The 18,088-nt window shown below is 39.1% G+C and overlaps 1 long non-coding RNA gene across 2 annotated transcripts in view; it reads left to right on the plus strand.

Annotated features, from left to right (window-relative positions):
• LOC142415113 (uncharacterized) overlaps positions 1 to 18,088 on the plus strand; it is a 58,404-nt gene that overhangs the window by 32,609 nt on the left and 7,707 nt on the right. Inside the window, exon 4 of one of the 2 annotated variants that reach the window (XR_012777293.1) lies at positions 2,583 to 2,687. The exons of the other annotated variant lie outside the window; for it this stretch is intronic. This is a non-coding gene — a long non-coding RNA (uncharacterized LOC142415113). Of the gene's footprint in view, positions 1 to 2,582; positions 2,688 to 18,088 lie in introns of those variants that run through there. 2 annotated transcript variants of the gene reach the window in all.

Below are 18,088 nucleotides of genomic sequence, written 5' to 3' on the forward strand. Positions count from 1 at the left end.
ATCTGGGGAGAGGAAAAGAGGAGCAGAGGACTGGAAAATGGTACGAACAAGGAGGCGGGAGACTGGAGTACGAAAATTTAAGAGAAGTTAGAGGAGAAAGGGGGGAATGTACCAACAGGAATGTAGGAGGGGCTGGACAGGGACCTTGGGGTTATTTCATCCTGAGGAAGGTGCATAGTAAGCTGCACGCAGGAGCTGCCAAGCTGGGGACATGTCTCAGCGTGGGTAGCCAGCACCAACTAATGGCTTCACTGCTGCTGCTGCAGCTGAAGCTGAGAGATCCGAGGGAGAAAGGCAGTGAAAAAGTCCCGTTGTATCACCCTTGTGTTCCAGGCTGATGAACTATGATGCAATAATGGACTGTGTCATGCCCATGTGAAGAGAGATCACTCCTCAATCACGTCCATTTCTGGAGAGGAAACATGACATTCAGTTTGCATTAAGTGCCGCAGAAAGTGTTTTTGGCAAAGAAATGAGAATGCTACATCAGACTGAGGCTAATTATATTAGAAGACTGTCTCACAAATTAAATATGGCTCAAACTGACACAAAAAAGCTATGGGAACTTTATTTATATTAATTGATGGGGGTCTTTTTTATTTAAAGCAATATACAGCAGTTCAGGACTGATTCTTTCTTTTAGTTCCAGGAGGATGTGGTATTGTTTATCTTGTAAAAACAGCTGCTGCCTTTGTGCTCGTGTTCAGGAAATAGATAACTTTAATGATTCACGCCTCTTAACATTTATATACAAGAGCTGTATCAAGCTCCCTGTAGCTGCTGCACTCACTCACATGTTGGGCTGAAGTCCAATATGGGATGCAAGAGCATGTATGATAAATACTGAAGATTCTGTTAAGTCCAAAATTATTCTTCCTGCTGTGGGGATGAAGTAGGAAGGGAAAGAGCTTTCCTATTATGCCACAAAAGTGCAGAATCACTTTTGGCTGCAGCCCTAGAAATTCTCCTTCATAGGAGAGGTGCAGTGCAGGATTAAATGAGGTCACGCTTTCATCTCCCTCACACCTACTCCATTCTGGTGTGCAAAGAACTGATAAGAATAGAGCTCTGTATCGAAAGTGTGTAATGGGGAAGAGGAGGGAAAAGTGAAATAACAAGGGAGAGGCAGGAGGAGAGTTTAGGATCCTTACCACTTCCCTCATGAAGGGAGTTCACAGTTGTTCACAGTCAGGCAGTCATGTGAGAAGAGATTTGCTTCATGGTACTCTTGCCATTGCCCTTATAGCAGTAGATTATTGGAGGTGCAATGGCTGAGAATTTGAGTAGCTCAAATGCAAACCTGTGTCTTAGTTTGATTTTCTGTTGCTTACGTTAATCTTCCAGCTACATTTTATGAATGAAGCTAGTCGCCTCCCACTTGTTGCTTCTACACAGGACAGGAAAGCAAATGTATTACTTTTGCAGACGGGATGGCAGAAGTCCAAACATATCTAACAGAGGAAGGAAGCAATCTTATCAGCCTTTCTGGCCCATTGATAAAACCATAGAAGGAAATCATTCAGCTTTAGATGAGGAAAAGGAAGTCTTAGATAAAATTTAGAAGCTGCCTTGGGAGTTTTCATATCACATCAATGAAAAAGTCACATACAATTAAAACCAAGCATTGCAGTCTGTATGAAATGCTTTACTTGTGATACCAAAGCAGAACTATTTACAGTTTTTGATGAGCTTCTCTACAGTGGATCAGCTGACATTTTTTGGCTGGTCTACTTGGTCATATACCTTTTATCTAACCTCTTCTTTATGGATAAAACTGCAGCAGCCATCCTGAAACATGGGTTTTGCTCCCTTCATGTCATAGAATCTAATTTTTAGTCACCACTACATACGGAGTATTTTGACATCCTGGTCTTATTTTTAATTAAAAAATCTAATTATTTATATTCAAAGCAAACATGGTTAGTTGGTTTTTTGTACCTAAGCTGGTATCTACTGGCAGTGTGTCATGCCATATAATAATACTAGTTCAAGGTAGCACTAGCTTATGAATCTCTGCAGTGTACCTTATTTTACAAAATAGACGTATCTAGTGCCTTGTGTTTTTTCTAGCAAAGTAATTTATCACACTGTGATTGCTGTGATAATGGAAAACAAACATAATCCCAATTTAATTAGTTGGGTTTAGCACTATTGGGATTGTTACAGTAGCTCAAAGAAGTTGGGGACAAAAGGGACTCTGACATTGTTTCTTTAGGTCTATAGTCTGCAATAATTTGAGGTACAGTAAGTTAATTTCAGACTAAAGCTTGAGATAACAAAATATACACGCATTCGAAACCAAAACATCATAGTATTTCAATCGTATGGGTAGTTAGGATTATAGCGTGGGTTGTTTGATAAACAGATGTTATTCTTTAGATGCAAAGATCCTGGTTAATGCTGAATACCTGTATCTTCCTGCTAAATTAATTATACTTAAGGGTGTCCAGTATTTAGACTTACTTTACAATAGTGGTATAAGAATAAAATTAACCTAAAATAAAACAGAATGCTCCACAAAGGCAGGACTTTCAATATATGGGTTGTATTTTCTTTAACAAAATTCTTATGTTTAAACTTAGATAAGGAACTTGAAAGTTTGAGCGAGCCCTTGTGGATGCAGTATGTTCCTTTCTGACTGCTGAGACAAACAAGCAAATTGAGTATGCAGATAAAGCCGGATTATATAAATTCAGTGTGAGTCGATGCATGCTTAAAATACACAGAAAGCAATAATCAACAACACTATACTCAATTTAGTGTATCTTGAGAGTAAAACACTTATTTATTGGCTCTCTGTGAAAGCCAGAAGCATATTCTTGCCAAACTCTCGCACTTGCAAAATTGGTCATCTATCAAACATTGCCTTGTTATTCCAGATCTGGTATTTTAAATTTTATTTGAATGTATTTGATCTCATCATTCTGTTTTCAATCTTATAATAGGTGACAACTGCAGTTACCATTATGGGCAGGAAGTTTTTTAGTTTTTAATAAATAATTTAAATTTATTTATTATGTATTTATTATTTATTTAAATTCTTTATTAAAATAATTAATAATTTTAATAATTTTAATATTAAAATAATTCCATAATTTATTTTCAGGAATTTAAATGTTTTTATCTGAAGAAATGAGCAGATTGTCTACATGTATCTAGTAGTAAGTATATGGGATAGAGACCTGTATGAGATTCCTTCCCTCCTGGAATTAATACTGTGATTGGCACCTGAAAAATGCCCCAGACAGCAGAAAACGGGCTGCTTTCCTACTTATGGTTTTTCTGTTCTAATCAGGCTAAAACAGAATTCTAGCTGTTCTACCTACTTTATGGTTTACTTATTTTAAAGCTTCTTGGTTTGTTATCGTGGACCCACTATGTGGTTGTTAAGCCTGATTTATCAGAGCCCTGTTCACTGTGACCTTTAAAGTACAGCATGTTACTGTAGTGAAGTCAGTTTTCCGGTAACGGAGAAATGAATCAGTTGACATAGCCGTGGCCTTTTACAACTTGCAGAATTTATATGCTCATAGGCTCTCTTTGTGCAGTTAGGCTGTAGGTCAGTAATAGGTAAGCTGAGTCAAATCTCAAAATGTCTCTCTTTCTGTCCTGCTCCTACCTGTTACAATGTGAAGGACGCTTTATATACAGCAGAGGTAGGAGTATATCGTTGAGCATCCACCAGAACAAAAAGAAAACCATAAGGTCTTACGGAATCAGCGGAACAGTTGTTTTCCACCTGTCAAAGCGTGATAGTCCTGCTTGCTGGTCATTTTTCAGGCAAAAGAGGTAGAAACCAAAATATCCAATCATCCCATGCAGTCTCCAGTGTAGTCAAAACAAGCTCTACCAGAATGACAAATGCCACAGACCTTGGTCCAGTCAAGTGATTTCTTCTGCTCTAACAAGCTGCTACAAAGTATTTATAACTTTTTTTTACAAATACTCAGACTGCCTCCCACTTTTGGTTGTCTGTAATTTAAGGCAGGACTCTAAAATAGAAAGGGGACACATCTGGGCAGTCTCCATCTCCAAACAAGCTCAAATACATAACAGATGTAGTATAGAAAAGATCTTTGAATTGTTTATAGGTGTAACATTTTGTCATAGACATATATATATATATATATATGTCCTGATTATTCAGCTTAAATGCTGAACAAGCTAGGTCTTTAAAAAGAAGGGATTTTTTAAAATACTTTTTTTTGAACCAAAACACAACACAAATTACATGCTGAATTTCTGATTATATGATTTACCCTAGACTGAAAAAAAGGGATGAACTATATAACATGGAATTCCTGGTCACACTGGTTCAGTTCACAGGAGCATCTAGTTGCATTCCAAATACGTTTCCATGTTTTCATAATAGAGAGTGATAAACAAATGGTAGAGAGAGCAAGACCTCTGTGTTAGTGCAGTTGCCTGAAACACACAGAAATCAGTGGATTGGAAGCTATTAAAATACAGCTTTTTCTCTGTGTTTTCTTTAGATTCTGGATCATTCCTTAAAATCAGATGACTTGTTTCACTTGCAACTAATACTGATGTATATCTGGAGCCATTTCAATGACAGTTACCCAGGGAGAGGTTAGAAGAGACCCATTCTATGCATACTGAAATCAACATAACATCTGTTTATCTCCTGGAAATACTTAGCCTCCTAAATGCTTATCCAAAAGCATAGCAGTCCCTCATTTGAGTTTATTTAATTCCTCTGTGCACAGCCTATTCCAGCTGTGATGTTTTTTCAGGCTCAATACAAAAAGGTAATTCAGACAGGTGTAGCACAGGTTTTAGTCTTCAATTAGGTCAAATTACAATTAAATCTGACAGTAAGAAATAGGTTAATTGCTTTAGACCCAATTTAACAAGACAGACCTTGTCTAAAAACACTTCTCTCATTAAAAAAAATAGCGTTTTTTTATCTAGGTGAAGGAGGAGGGAAACTTGGCTTTATTTTTAATATCACAATAAGAAAAATTATTTTTAATCTTTATAAGGAGACATTCAAATATTCAGGTATTAAATAGTCAATATAAACCCTAGGTCAAACCTGGCAAGGTACAATCTTTTACAGCTAACAAGACTTCTTTCTGAGCCATTCTTAGGAGCAGCCCAGGTAACCTATGGAAGAGACAACAGTCTTTTGCTCTCTTTCAAAGATTTCACATTTTACTTGAGCTCACACAGTCTCACTAATGTTCTCATGAGTAGAACTGAGGATTGACCCACTGTCTGCTTCTCTGCATCTTTTGTCTGATTGGGGAATGAGAAGAAGGAATATGGCAGATAGTCCTTGCTCTCCCATGAACGTGGCTAAGCCACTGTAGGTCGCATTGTACCAGCGGGTTACTCCACAATAGTTCGTGCTTTGTGCAATATGATTTTCATTAGGACTTTGGCTCTTGGTAATCAAGTATGCCCCGTAACACACCCCAAAACTTGTTATATAGGGAATTTAATCTTTCATATAAATCCTGAAGTGAATTCAACTGTAAAAAAAAGAGAACATCTTAATAATCCTGATAATTTCCTGTTGGACTTCATCTTACCATTAACTATCTCAGTTGTTTATAAAGCCTGCTCGACTTGCTGGTTTTATTTGAGAGGAACCTATGCGGTCTTTATACGTTGCTAACTGAAATAAAAGGAATAGGAAAAATGCAAACATTTAACATATCTTCTTGTGGACGTGCACATAAGAAGTTTTATAATAGGTGTTTCCCAATTTCTTGCTTCCTTACAATCATTAACTGGAATAGCTCTGTCAAAACATTGATGGGACATATGCTATAAAGTATTTGCTGCTTTAAGAGCTAAAGGGAGGGTCATGTTCTTCTGGCTGATTATATATCTGTTATACAGGACAATGTGGCTCTCTTCTCTGAGAAAGCTAAAGCTTTGTTTCCAATCCAAGGCTATACCTCGGTACCAGAAACCATTTGTAATAACATATGAGATTAAGACCATATAAAAAGGAAAGAAGAATGAGAAAAGGTTGATGGGGGGAAGAAAAGGCTAGTTTGGTTCCTCTGGCATGGAATTACATGTCTGGACTTTATCTAGCAAGAAGGTTTGACATTTATACTGTGTTTATCTCAGTGTGGCATCAGAGATCTGGATTTCTGGCTGTGTGACTATAGGAAAGTCACTTTGCCCCTCTGTGCCTCCATTTCCACCATTTATCTTCATTTAGAATTTAAGTTCTGTGGGGTTGGAAACTGTGTTCATTTGTGCAACCCCTAAGGCATAAATGTCAGATGCAGCCTCTGCATATTGCTGAAATACAAACATCACTATTTCTGTTGTGACTCTAAAGAAGCCATTTGATCTCCTTGTCTTTATTTCCTCAACTTTAAAATGGGACAATAACTCACAAGTGGGTTATGAGGATTAACTGATTAATGCTAATGAAATATTTTTAGTTCCTCAGAAAGCTTTTAAGGACAGCAAAATATTGTTGAGGAAATGACAAATGCATTCCATTTGTTTTTACTTAATTCACATATGCTATATGATTAACTTAAAAAATGCACTTTTGATCGATCACATAGAATAGTCCATCTCATGGCAGAAGTTTTAAGTGTTGCAGCTGGCTTTTTACAGCTTTGTGCAAGGGAAGTGGAAAGAGGAAGGAACGGTGCGTAAGTTTGCTTCAAGAATACCAGGAATTTTAATTATTTCCTGTGTCAAGTCTGAGGGTCCTCTGCTACCATTCAGGGGTGACACTGTGTAAACAACAGTAGAGTAACCTCAAAAGACTAGTGAGCTCTCTAAGAATTAAAACCAAACTAGTATGTAACTTTTTTCAAAGTATCCTGGAGAAGCATACCAGAAGCCTGTTCAGATTTCAATTAAGAAAATGAAACAGTGGTTCGTATCAAAATCTGACTCATTTTAGCAATGCGAGGTATTGAGAGCTGGGCTAGCAGTTTCGTGGTAATACCACCACAAATTCACACGGAACCGTTCAGTCTTTTGTTCAAGTAACCAAGAATTAGGGAGCCTTGCTATATACAGTGTAAGGAACACAGAGAATTTCAGCACAGGAAATTATATGGAGAGGCCAGTATGAAAGGGTGAGAAAAGCCCATTTTTTCCCAGGAATCTATGAAATAAAAAGTGAGAGAAGAAATAAAAGGAGAACCTGCAAGCCTTTAACACAGATGGAGGATAAAAATCCTTTTTTCCCAAACATTTTTCCTAGGGAATGGTAATAAGCTCTAACTGCGGAGAGGAAGCTTCCTCAGAGATGTTGGTGAAAGGCTAGGTGACTTAGTTGACAGTGGGAGTGCATAAGTAAGAAAACAGCTGGACAGTTTTTAATTTTAAAAACTTTAATTTTCATATTTTTACAAGATTTAAGGTCTGGCTGGAAAGATATTATTTTTGTTACTGAAATTACTTAGCAATTCATATGGCTCTGTTGACTTCAGATATGAATATATTAGAACCAATAGCTTTTCAGTGATAGAATGCTCCATAAAGGCTTTTTAAGTCAGAAATATTCCATATTTGTTTCCAATTTGCATGGCAACAGGAAACTATCATGATATGTTTATATTTGCATGTATATGCATATATGTGCATATAGGGAATTTAGAAATACAGTAACCCTGGAGGGATGCCGAATATGTTCAGACTGAAGAAGAGAGACAGGCTGCCTGATCACTGAAGAAACAGTTCATTTTATTCTGTGCAGGCAGGCAGGAAAGGGAGTGCAACATAAGCAAGACATTTCATTTGTGGTTGAATCCACAGATGAGCTATTGTAGAAAGTATTCTCCAAAACATGCTTACATGAGAGGCACGTGGTACTGATTAGATTTAGTACCAGCAGGGCAGTTTTATTACACAGAAACGTTACAGTTTGAAAGCTGCCAACATGTTTCAGGGTCGGAAGCCTGTCCCTTTATTGTTACACTGCCTTAATGGGAATTAACGGAGCTCTGCACCTTCTCAGAAAGTGCTCAGCACCTTTTAGCTTTGGCCAATGTTATAGTTGGAAAGATTCACAGCTAGAGACAATGTTTTCTTTTAATAGTCAAACATGCTGGAAAACAAAGGAAAAAGCATGCTTCACATTCCACTGAAGTCAGTGGTTTCTGTCTCTTTTTGCACTTCAGATCACTTCCAGTCCCCTTTGGCAGGGAAGGAAGAGCCTGTGTTTGAGTCTGCATTGTCTGCTTTCATACATGGGTACTAAGCTCACACCTATCAGACAGGGGGTGATGCACCCCTGGTGTTACCGTGCTGCTTCTGCTGTGTCCAGTCACTAAATGCCTTCTTGCCTATTAGTTGATAGATTAGCAATAAGAAAAAAAGAAATTATAAAAAACAAATGTACAGCCTTTTTTTTATTTGGTCTTCTCCTGGCCTGCCACTGATTTGATTTATACTCTTTTTACCTAGATGATACCTAGAAGTTTAGTCAGTGGAACGTTTCATTGGATTTATTCAGATACATTAGATCTATAAAAACATGAGAAGGAAAAATTTTGAGCATTCATTTATCTGAAAATGTCAGTAATTAAATACGAGCTTGGGAAACACAATGCCCAGAGGTTGTACAGTATTGTTATTCTCAGAGCATCTTCTGAGCCTTGATATAAATATAACAAACATTCTGAAAAATGTTGAGCACCATTCTTTGGAATTATTTTTCTGCTAGAAAGAGGTTTACACAGCAAATCAAAATGATTTTAGAATCAGTTTAACCAAATTAAGAAGGTTAAGAACATATATTAGTATATGTTGGATTTAACACTTACAACATTTCAGCCTTTATTTGTCTGTTTTCTGCTTTTTACCTCCTCTCTTTTTTCTAGACTATAAATCAATAGAAGGCTAAATTTCCCGGTCTAGACTTTGTTTCAATGACTATTTTTCCAAACCAGGGAGAATAGGAACAACAATAAAATACAACAATAAAAACCAGAGAAGACTGTCACTAAGCATATAGTTATTCCTCCAGTGTCAGTAATTCCTGATTGGATTCATGGTGACGAATGGAAGAATCCCTAACTAATTTTGCTTTTTTGATACAATTCTTCTTTCATATTTCCCTTTATCCTTAAACTATTGTGCATGAGAGCATTCTGTAAGATAGACAGTACCAAATCAGTATTTCATATATAACATTTCAGTTGTTTTCTAATTGTTTGGTTTTACATATGGATTTAGTTTGTTCGTCTAACAAAAGTCAGGGTAACCTGAACACATATGATTTAGCAAATATGCAAGATCGTATTATAAAAAAACACAACTACTGTGCTTGCTAGAAGGAAGTGCCAGGGGCCCTCCCAACATGAATTGTTAATTACTTTCCTCTTCAGCTGCTGTAAAGAACTCATTAAATGCCAAATTATTTCCCTAAACAGTGAGTAGCACTGGTTCCTCTTTGGCCTATGTGCTTATTTATTAAGAACTACAACTTCCTTAATTGATACATAGATTCAAAGGAAAAGGAGATCCAACAGTGAAGCTATTTTTGAGTCAGTTGTGGTCAAGGAAAACATAAAAAATATTCTTTAATGATGAAAACACGATTTAGTTTTCAGGCTCCAAAATCTAAAAAGCAGCAATATGAAACTTTTCCAAATGTCCTCACATTTTATTTTACCCTTAGGCTGAGGCTAAGGACATAGGAAGCATCAGCCTGATGTGTCTGTTGCTTCTTAAAGGTCTAAATGCTTCATAACAGGAGAGTTGAGGTATAGCTCTTCCTCCACTTGAATGAAAGCACTGCTTGAACAGCATTATAGTATGCAAAAGCACTTGTGTTTGTGAATGAGGAAGAATTTGAAAAGACATTATTTGGGAAAGGTGGAGCAAAGATGGCATTACAGAAAGTATTTCAAAAGATAAAATATAGTAGATGTATTTTGGGAAAGCACAGAAACTCAAAAGTCTAAGAAGTTAAACACAAAGCAAATAAAGTAGAAAAGAAAAAAGAGAAGAAAACAAAATAGAAAAGGAGAACTTTTAAAATAGTTCCACTAAAATATTTGCTGTCAAAGTGTACACCTGGAATGTCTAAAGAAGAGCACGTCCTGACAGTGTAACAACTTACTCATTGAGGGCTTGCAGGTGCAAAGCCTACGTAAACTTAGTGGGTCTGTCCCACAGAGCGCTGACATCTTTATGTGCCACAGAAGCCAATGGGAATTGGAAGTTCTCAGTATTTTACAAAATCAAACCCTTGAAAAGTCCCAAGAGAAATAACGCATGCTGGGAAAAAAAATTAAATAAAAAAAAAAGAAAGAGTCTTGATAGTAAAAAGATAGGGAGAGACAGTACTGTGATAAAAAGTGATGATGCTGCCTCCTGAGCACAGCTGAAGGCAGCTGGAAGATGGTGGGAGGGCTTTGTCAAGGTTGACTGTAGAGAGGGAGGAGCAAATACCGTGAAAGGCCTGTAAGACAAAATATCTGCAGTCTGAAAAGCTGAGCAAAGACTGATATGTAGCTCAATGCCACACGAATAAGGTGAAAAAAATACATACTGAATTAACGTTAAGTTTTGTAACAGCTGGGCTAGTGCGAGGGTCAGACAACAGACAGCGGAGATCATAGGATGGCTCTAAAGCTGAACAGGCTCCTGCAGAAATTAGTGGCGACATTATTAATAGCGTGACATCACATAATGAACTTCAGTAACAACCCTGCTTGAGGTGCTCGTCATTTGGTAACGCTTCTGGGGTTTGTCAGGACTGACCCTTGCCATGGTCTTTTACAACCCCAAAGAGTACTAGTTGACAGGAACTGCTAAATGGTAGTTATTGTTTTCAGCAGAACTTCTCTTTATTATACTGACAAATGTGCATTCACTTACCATGCAGAAAAGTTTCTTAAAAGGCAAAATAAGAAACCATGTGATCGTCAACGTCATCGTTTCGTACTAGCCGTAGTTCTGGCCACACCTCTGTTTTCCCTAGTCACACCAATTTTCTGGGTGTTGCTCTTGGGAAGTACAAAGACTGAATGCTTTGCTCGCACAGTAACAGAGTGCTCAGGACACTGTTACTATTTTGATTTGTATTGCACTCTTTTAAGTACATTCAGTAACTTCTGACCTATTTTCTCACAGAATGTACAGCACAATCTGGGCCTGATTGTGAGCCTTCATTACTAGCAGACAATAGCATATGGTAGATTCATCTGACATGTTGTTATATTTTCCTATACTAACCTTTTTGGGGAGGAAAAAATAAATAACTGTTTGACACACACACAAGGAATGTTGGTCTGCAACCCAGGTCAATGTAAGCCTACAAAATTCCTCTTGGTTTTATTGCTGGCATTGTCATTAACAGTGTTCTGTGCCTGTTATCTGGTCAGATGAATTCTTTTTCTGTTATTTCAAGACATTCCAGTACATTAAGCTTAAAGTTGTCATTGATGTGTATGCAGTTTATAACATAATGTTACCATTACCTCACCATTTCACTTTGCAATAAGATACCCTCCCTCCTAGCGTTCTGCCCTGCAGTATGACAATGTCATGTACTCCTCCCAGTGATTTTCCCTCAGTAAAACCTTTGACTGTGGTTTTCATAGTAATTGAATTACTATACTGAAACAGTTGTTGCTGATTTCTTCACGTTTCTGCTGAGGATTAGTGTGAAAGGTTATTCGGTGTTAGGTGCTGTCTGACTTAGAGCAACCAAATCTGTACACAGTAGTTTGCTATCTACATCATTTCAAAAGCACCCAAAAAACCCATTGCCCTCTTTACAGTCTGGGCCTCTACAGCAAAATGTTGTCCCGCACTGGTGGTCTCAGCAGCCAGGCTCCATACTAGCAAGGACTGCCAAGGGCTGGAGCGTAGGAGCTTCCTCCTGCTGATGTTGACAAAACCAAGATCACGTTGCTTGTGGCTGCTCCTCCCCCTGATCTTACTTATTTTCTTGCTTTCCATGTATTCCAACAGTGGACCCTGTAGCTCTTAACACACCCCCAGCCATCCATGTGCCCAGGCATGGATGACCTTTTTAACCTTCCCCAATTCTCATATTGCAGTCATCAATGAAGCCAGGAGTGTGGTTGGGCATGGGTGCACTACAACATCACCTTACCAAGCTGCTGTCCTCAATTCCAGAGATGAAGAGTTCAAGCACAATCTCTCCTCTGCCAGCTGGAGAGAGCAAGCATTTTGTAGTTTTCTTCCTTCTGAAGATCTGAATCTGTTTTATTGTCCCATGGACACATCTGGCATGGTGGATCTTTGGAACAACCATTTTCGTTTTTAACATGGCAGTGCTGTGTGTTCTGATCAAACCCAACAGCAGCCAGCAGTCAGCCATCGCCTCCTGAGAATCCTTATAGCTAAAAAGCCCTTGTCTGTCTCCTAACACAATGTAAACAAATTGTTTGGCTCCTAGGATCTACCTTTGGGGAACTGTGGCTGGGATACGAGCAAAGACATGTTGAAAAGAAGGAAGACATGTAAATGAAATGGAGAAATATATGCGAATGACGAGGGGGTTGGGTGCTGAAAAGAAGAGAGGGGGTTAAGTCATGAAGTTTCCATGAGAAGGCAGGCTGAGAAGGACAAGGCACAAAAAGAGCACCAAAGCTAAAGAAGAAAGTGAAAAGAATCAACAAAGAGATGTAAAACCCAGTTCCAACAGACAAACTATCAAGACAAGTAAAGAACAACAGGCAGAGGCAGATTACATCTCATTTTTTGTACTATGCTGCTGAGAGGTCTTTGCGAAGTGGAGAAGCTTGTATGCATACATGGTGTGCTGGGTAACTGCTGGGAGGATTCCCTCTTGGAGCAGTGTGAAAAAGGTGTATCTCCTTTTTTGTATCACTTTGATCTGGAAAGAAACCTATGTTTCCATTCCAAAAGTGCCTCAAGAATTGAAATACCATGAGGTAAGTAGAAACAATTGTGAGATGAGAAACAAATACCTGGGCAAGTTCCATTGCAAATCACTGGTGTAGACATAGAAAGCAGGTTGGTCCTCATCATTAGTGTTACCATCTTCCTTCCAAGTTCATCACAAAACTTAATCATGGAGGCTACTAACTTTAATCATCATTAGGAATAAATAAAAATAGACTGTACTCCAGGAACTAGATTCCCAGCTCAGTGAGTAATTAGTTTGATTTCAGGATTTACAACAATGTAACTGCTCAGAATGTTTTCTCTCTTCCTGTATCCAAATGGCTTTGTCTATGCAAGCTTCCATGTTTGGACTTACAAATACAAAGGCATATTTTATTAACGGATGCAAATTAAAATTTTCTCCTGTTACACATGCCAGTTTTCAAGGCACTCGCACCCTCTCATCTGTTAGGAAGCAGCCATGTTGCCTGAGGTTTTGGGGACTGGATGTCCACCAGTGCAAACAAGAGATAGGCATCAGTTTATTTGGAATAGCTGCCAGCGTTGTGGCAAGTAAACCTGTGCCATCTCAGGGCCTCTGCGATAACAGATGTCGCACGTTGCAGAGAGGTCATGCCAGCTTGAGGATGCAGATACAAGCTTAAGTTCAAAACATGGCAAATTGATTATTATTCAAGGGTTTATGTAATTTCACAACTCTTTTTTGCAGCTAGAATTTCCCCAAAATAGCTTATCCTTATGTCCATGACTGTAGTCTAAGACACATTAAAAATAGTAGTATACAGACTTGGGGTCGTGGGTTGAAAACTTCACTAAAATTATTTATTTTGAAGTATCATCACCACATGACCACAAGTAATCCACCTGGGCTTTTATAGGACTAGTGAATGCTTTTTTAATGAAATGGGTGGAGGGAGGGGGGCGGTCAGCAGAATTTGTTCTCATGCAGTACCTGTTCAGAGCTTGCCTGTTACATCTACACCCTAAAACGTTATGCAGGAAGATAGAAGTGTTGCTCATGTTAATAAATTACATTTTGTCTATAAAGTTCCATTCTCAAATGAGTAGATGTTACATGCACCTACCCTAAGCCTAAAATCCTAATAATTTAATTTTTTTTAAATTGTACTACTGGTCCATAAAACATCCACACTGGTACACCAGTGTAACTCGGTTGACTTTGGGTCTATGGCTGCAAAATTCACAGAAATTTGTCTGGAAGCTAATGTAGTCCATGTCAGACTTTTTCAAGCTTATTGCCATTTTATACAAGCATCTAATTGCTGTAAAGAATCCTAACAAGCTGCTATAAGAAAACAATTTGAAGTAACCTGAGAGAATCAACAGAACATTGCTCTTTCTAGGATCTTATCCTCTAAACCTTCTTCCGTGTAAACCAGCATGTTATCATTATAGTTCAAGTCTTCACTGGGGTATAACTGAAGTTATAATTTCTCATTGCCTGCTTTCAGATGCTGTAATATTTCTGACCTGCATATGTACGGTCTCAAAAGTCAGACTGACTCCTAAAGCAACTGACACTAAGATTTTTCACAGTAGGAGGCAGATGGTACCTACAGGCAGGTGGATGGCTACAGGAGACGTACTCTGCCGATACAGAAATGGAATTGAGGAAGCCCCATGCATTTTACTTCACGGACCCTTTGCAGTCTCCTGACCCTACTGTCCGAATTAGAATTGCCTTAGACTTTCTAGTTCAGAGTTTGTTTACAGCACTGGCTTCTTCTTTTTCTTGATAGTTGTTCAAGGTTGTAAAGATCTGTCTAAAAATAAAAATTAGAACATGTCCCTTGTGCACATTTCTGTCTCCTTTCTCAAAGGAGACCAGCCAGAAAGCAACTGACACTAATACTCACAGTCTTGGTTGAATATAGAACATTGCTGAATACACCAGGGCACCAGTGAGCGCTGCTCGCAGTGCACAGTGGCTGTGTGCTTCGTTCGGGCAGAGGACTAGCCTTGTAACCTGAGTTACGTTGCTAGGAAGAGACGGTCTTTTTGCAGAACTCTCTGTGATAGGAGAAGCACAAGTATGTACTCAATGTGTATAGAAGCCTTCACAGATCAATGACAAAATTCCCCTGGTTCTCAACAGTCTTCAGTGTCTGGGGCATCTAGTGTAAATACTGCCAAAATTCCCTTTCTGCATTCATCTATCAGGCTATTGCATACTGCAGAGCCCACTTTAAATTATTATAATCATTGTGAATTTAAGCGTATTTTGTTCTTTTTCGGCAGTTGAGTGTGCTAAGATGCATACCATCACTGTCACTTTACCTTCTTGTCTTCCTGCTTGAAACTGAAAAAGAACATGGAAGCACTTATTCTGATTCTGTACTTAAGTGCCACATAATCTTATTCCAAGTATCTGTGAATATAAAAATAATTCATTTTTTTAATATTTTCCTATACTTTTGCTTTAATTGTATTTGTGAGACACTCAAAGGTACTCTCTGTGTTTGAAGATCCTTTCTTACAACGTGATTTCCAAATTTCAATAAAACTATTTTATTTTGTTTTCATGGCTAGGATGTTAGCTAGAGACCCAGTACACTAAAGAGCCGTAGCTCTGTGTGGGATGTGTGTAGCCTCTTTTAGGTAGCTTAAGAAAAGCTTTTGATAGTCAAAACCATTCCCCCATAATGTTCTTGAAAACAGCTAACGTTTTGTACAATCTGCTGAATTCCGAAAGGAAAAAATATTCTACAACGTTGTCAGACCTTTATATAAATATTCTTCTTCCCTCTCCTTTTGCTCCTTTTCTCTCAAGAACAGATGTGTTAATAATGAGCAGGAACCTTCACTGAAGACACAAGTATCATCTCTTTCTCCTTCTAGAGGAGTCTGATTTTTTGCAGGTTCTCACCATCGTTTCATCAAAGATCTACCAGATTGCAACAGACGCCCCAGTTGGACTCCATGAGGTTGCCGGTTCTTTTGCTCTCCCAGTTAGAGTGTGCTGTGCTTGCAATGAAATTATTTATGTTGCTGTTAATTACTATTACTAATTTTGCAGAGCGGTGTTTTGGGAAGCTTGAGTACTTGGCTAAGCTGGTGGTTGCCCGTAGTAAATGTAGTTTGTAAGAACAACTTTAGATAAAGGTTCGTCTCAGTACTCTAAGCTTTTTTAACTCTTATCAGTGTCCCAGCCCAGCCTGAAAGGTTTTACAAGCTTTGCAAAATAAGAAAGCTTTCAGGTCCCCTTCTAAGGTGAATAAAAGTGCTCTAAGGTTTGGTAGTTCTGGGACGAGAAATTCTGACACCCACCACCCGGGATCTTGTTTCATCAGTCTTTTGGTGTGATCAGTACGTTAAAAATGAATGCCCAGACAACTGAAAGCCACGTTCTATCCACAACTAAATGAGGACGTACGACTCCGGTCGTGAGCATTTACAAACCTATCTTCCAGTTTTCATTCCTTACTCTTTGAACCCAAAGTTCCTCCGCGGGGAGAAAGTAAATATATTGCACCAAGTTTTGTCCTTTAGACTTTACTCGGACACGTGATGACTCACTGTGACCCTGATGTTTGACCTCACACACCAACCGGGTACCGCTTGCTGCTCCGGGACCGTTCGGCCCGGGGGTGACCTCACCGGTGACGAGGGGCTGCGGGGCGGCGCGCGCGGGGCGCCTCAGGCTGTGGCTTGGCTGCCCCCTGTCGGCGAGAAGAGGAACGGCGGCGCCCAGGACCGGAGGAGCGGCGGGCTTCCTCTTCCTCTTCCTCTTCCTCTTCCTCTTCCTCTTCCTCTTCCTCTTCCTCTTCCTCTTCCTCTTCCTCTTCCCGCCTCTGCCTTCTGCCTTCGCTGAACTTAAGGATCGGCACAGGTCAGCCCGAGTTCAGTAAAAAACTTCTTCTTTAACGGAGTGATGGAGGCACAGGTATCTGCTGCTTATTTTTGACCGTGTTCCTTTACACCACAGACTCCCCTTTAAAAACCCTTCAGCTTAGTGGTGTTTAATCAGATCCCATTTTTGGAGGAATAACATTTTGGGTGACTTATTACGGTAAGTCCACATCGTTGATCCAAAAAGGATCATTTTAAAAATTGTCCATATAGTAGTCTTTAATCTTTAGCTTAGTCCAAAAAAGTCAGCAAATCTGTTACGAGGCGTCCGCGAGCCCTGGATGCGTACAGCTGGGAGGAAAGCGGGTGGATGACCTCAGGGTCCTCACGGACAGGGCTACTGGGCTTGTGTGGCATACACTCTCTGCCCTAGGGTTTCATAAAACACCCGTGCTGCTGACAGGGCATGCTGTTAGTGGAAAGGGTTTTTTTGAAGAGAGTTTTCCTGTCCGTTGATTTGTTGTGAGCAGTTTAAGTTAACATGCTGAATATTTTCACTCATGCCATATTTTCCTGTGCCGCAAACAGTACTTACAAAGAAGTAATTAGGTGGATAATTGTCTGGCAGGTACTATCCCTGCTAACGAGATTTCCCATCCATTACGTGCTTTACTGATTCTATTATTACCCATTGGAATATACTTTAAAAGCAATTTTTCCAGGGTCCACCTCGATCTACTTTTTTCATTACCTTCACTCCTGGTGCTTATCTCTTACAGTTCATAAAACATCTATTTTGATGGGTACACTTCTGTTCTTCGGAGATATTACATGACTGTCTCCAATTTCCACATTTTCTTGTTACGCACATTTGTATGGTGATTTCATCAATTCTCATCTTCAAAGCTTGTCCATGCTTAGAAGTTTTTCAGGTCTACCTCTCCATTTCTAAGCATTCTCCTATCATATAATGCTGCTTCATTTCCTGTTGAATATCTTCTTCACAGGAAATAACACCACAGTCCTCCTTGTTGCTCAACCTTGTAATAATATGCTGCTTCATTCATCTAGTATTCAAATTCCACTGCTTCATGCAAAACATTCCCTAATAACATTTCTAATAAACAGATTTGTTCTTTCCCCACAGCTATGACTCTCTAAGGCCACTCCCCAGCCCTGACTGTTGTAACGTCTTCCATACGTTCCATGATCTGGAATTTCCCTCTCCCTCCTCCCCCATAGTTTGTATAAAATGTATTTGTTAGTCTCGTGTTCTTAGCCTGGTGATCTGACCAGATCCTTCCATCTTCTCTGCCACATAATTTGATCCGCTAAACATTACTTTCCACCTTCCCCTTACTTAGGTGTCCTTAGCTCATGGTGAACCACCTTGAACTTGACCTTTTTGGAGATGCTACAG

This window comes from Mycteria americana, chromosome 10, assembly GCF_035582795.1.
Source record: "Mycteria americana isolate JAX WOST 10 ecotype Jacksonville Zoo and Gardens chromosome 10, USCA_MyAme_1.0, whole genome shotgun sequence".
Lineage (NCBI taxonomy): Eukaryota > Metazoa > Chordata > Aves > Ciconiiformes > Ciconiidae > Mycteria > Mycteria americana.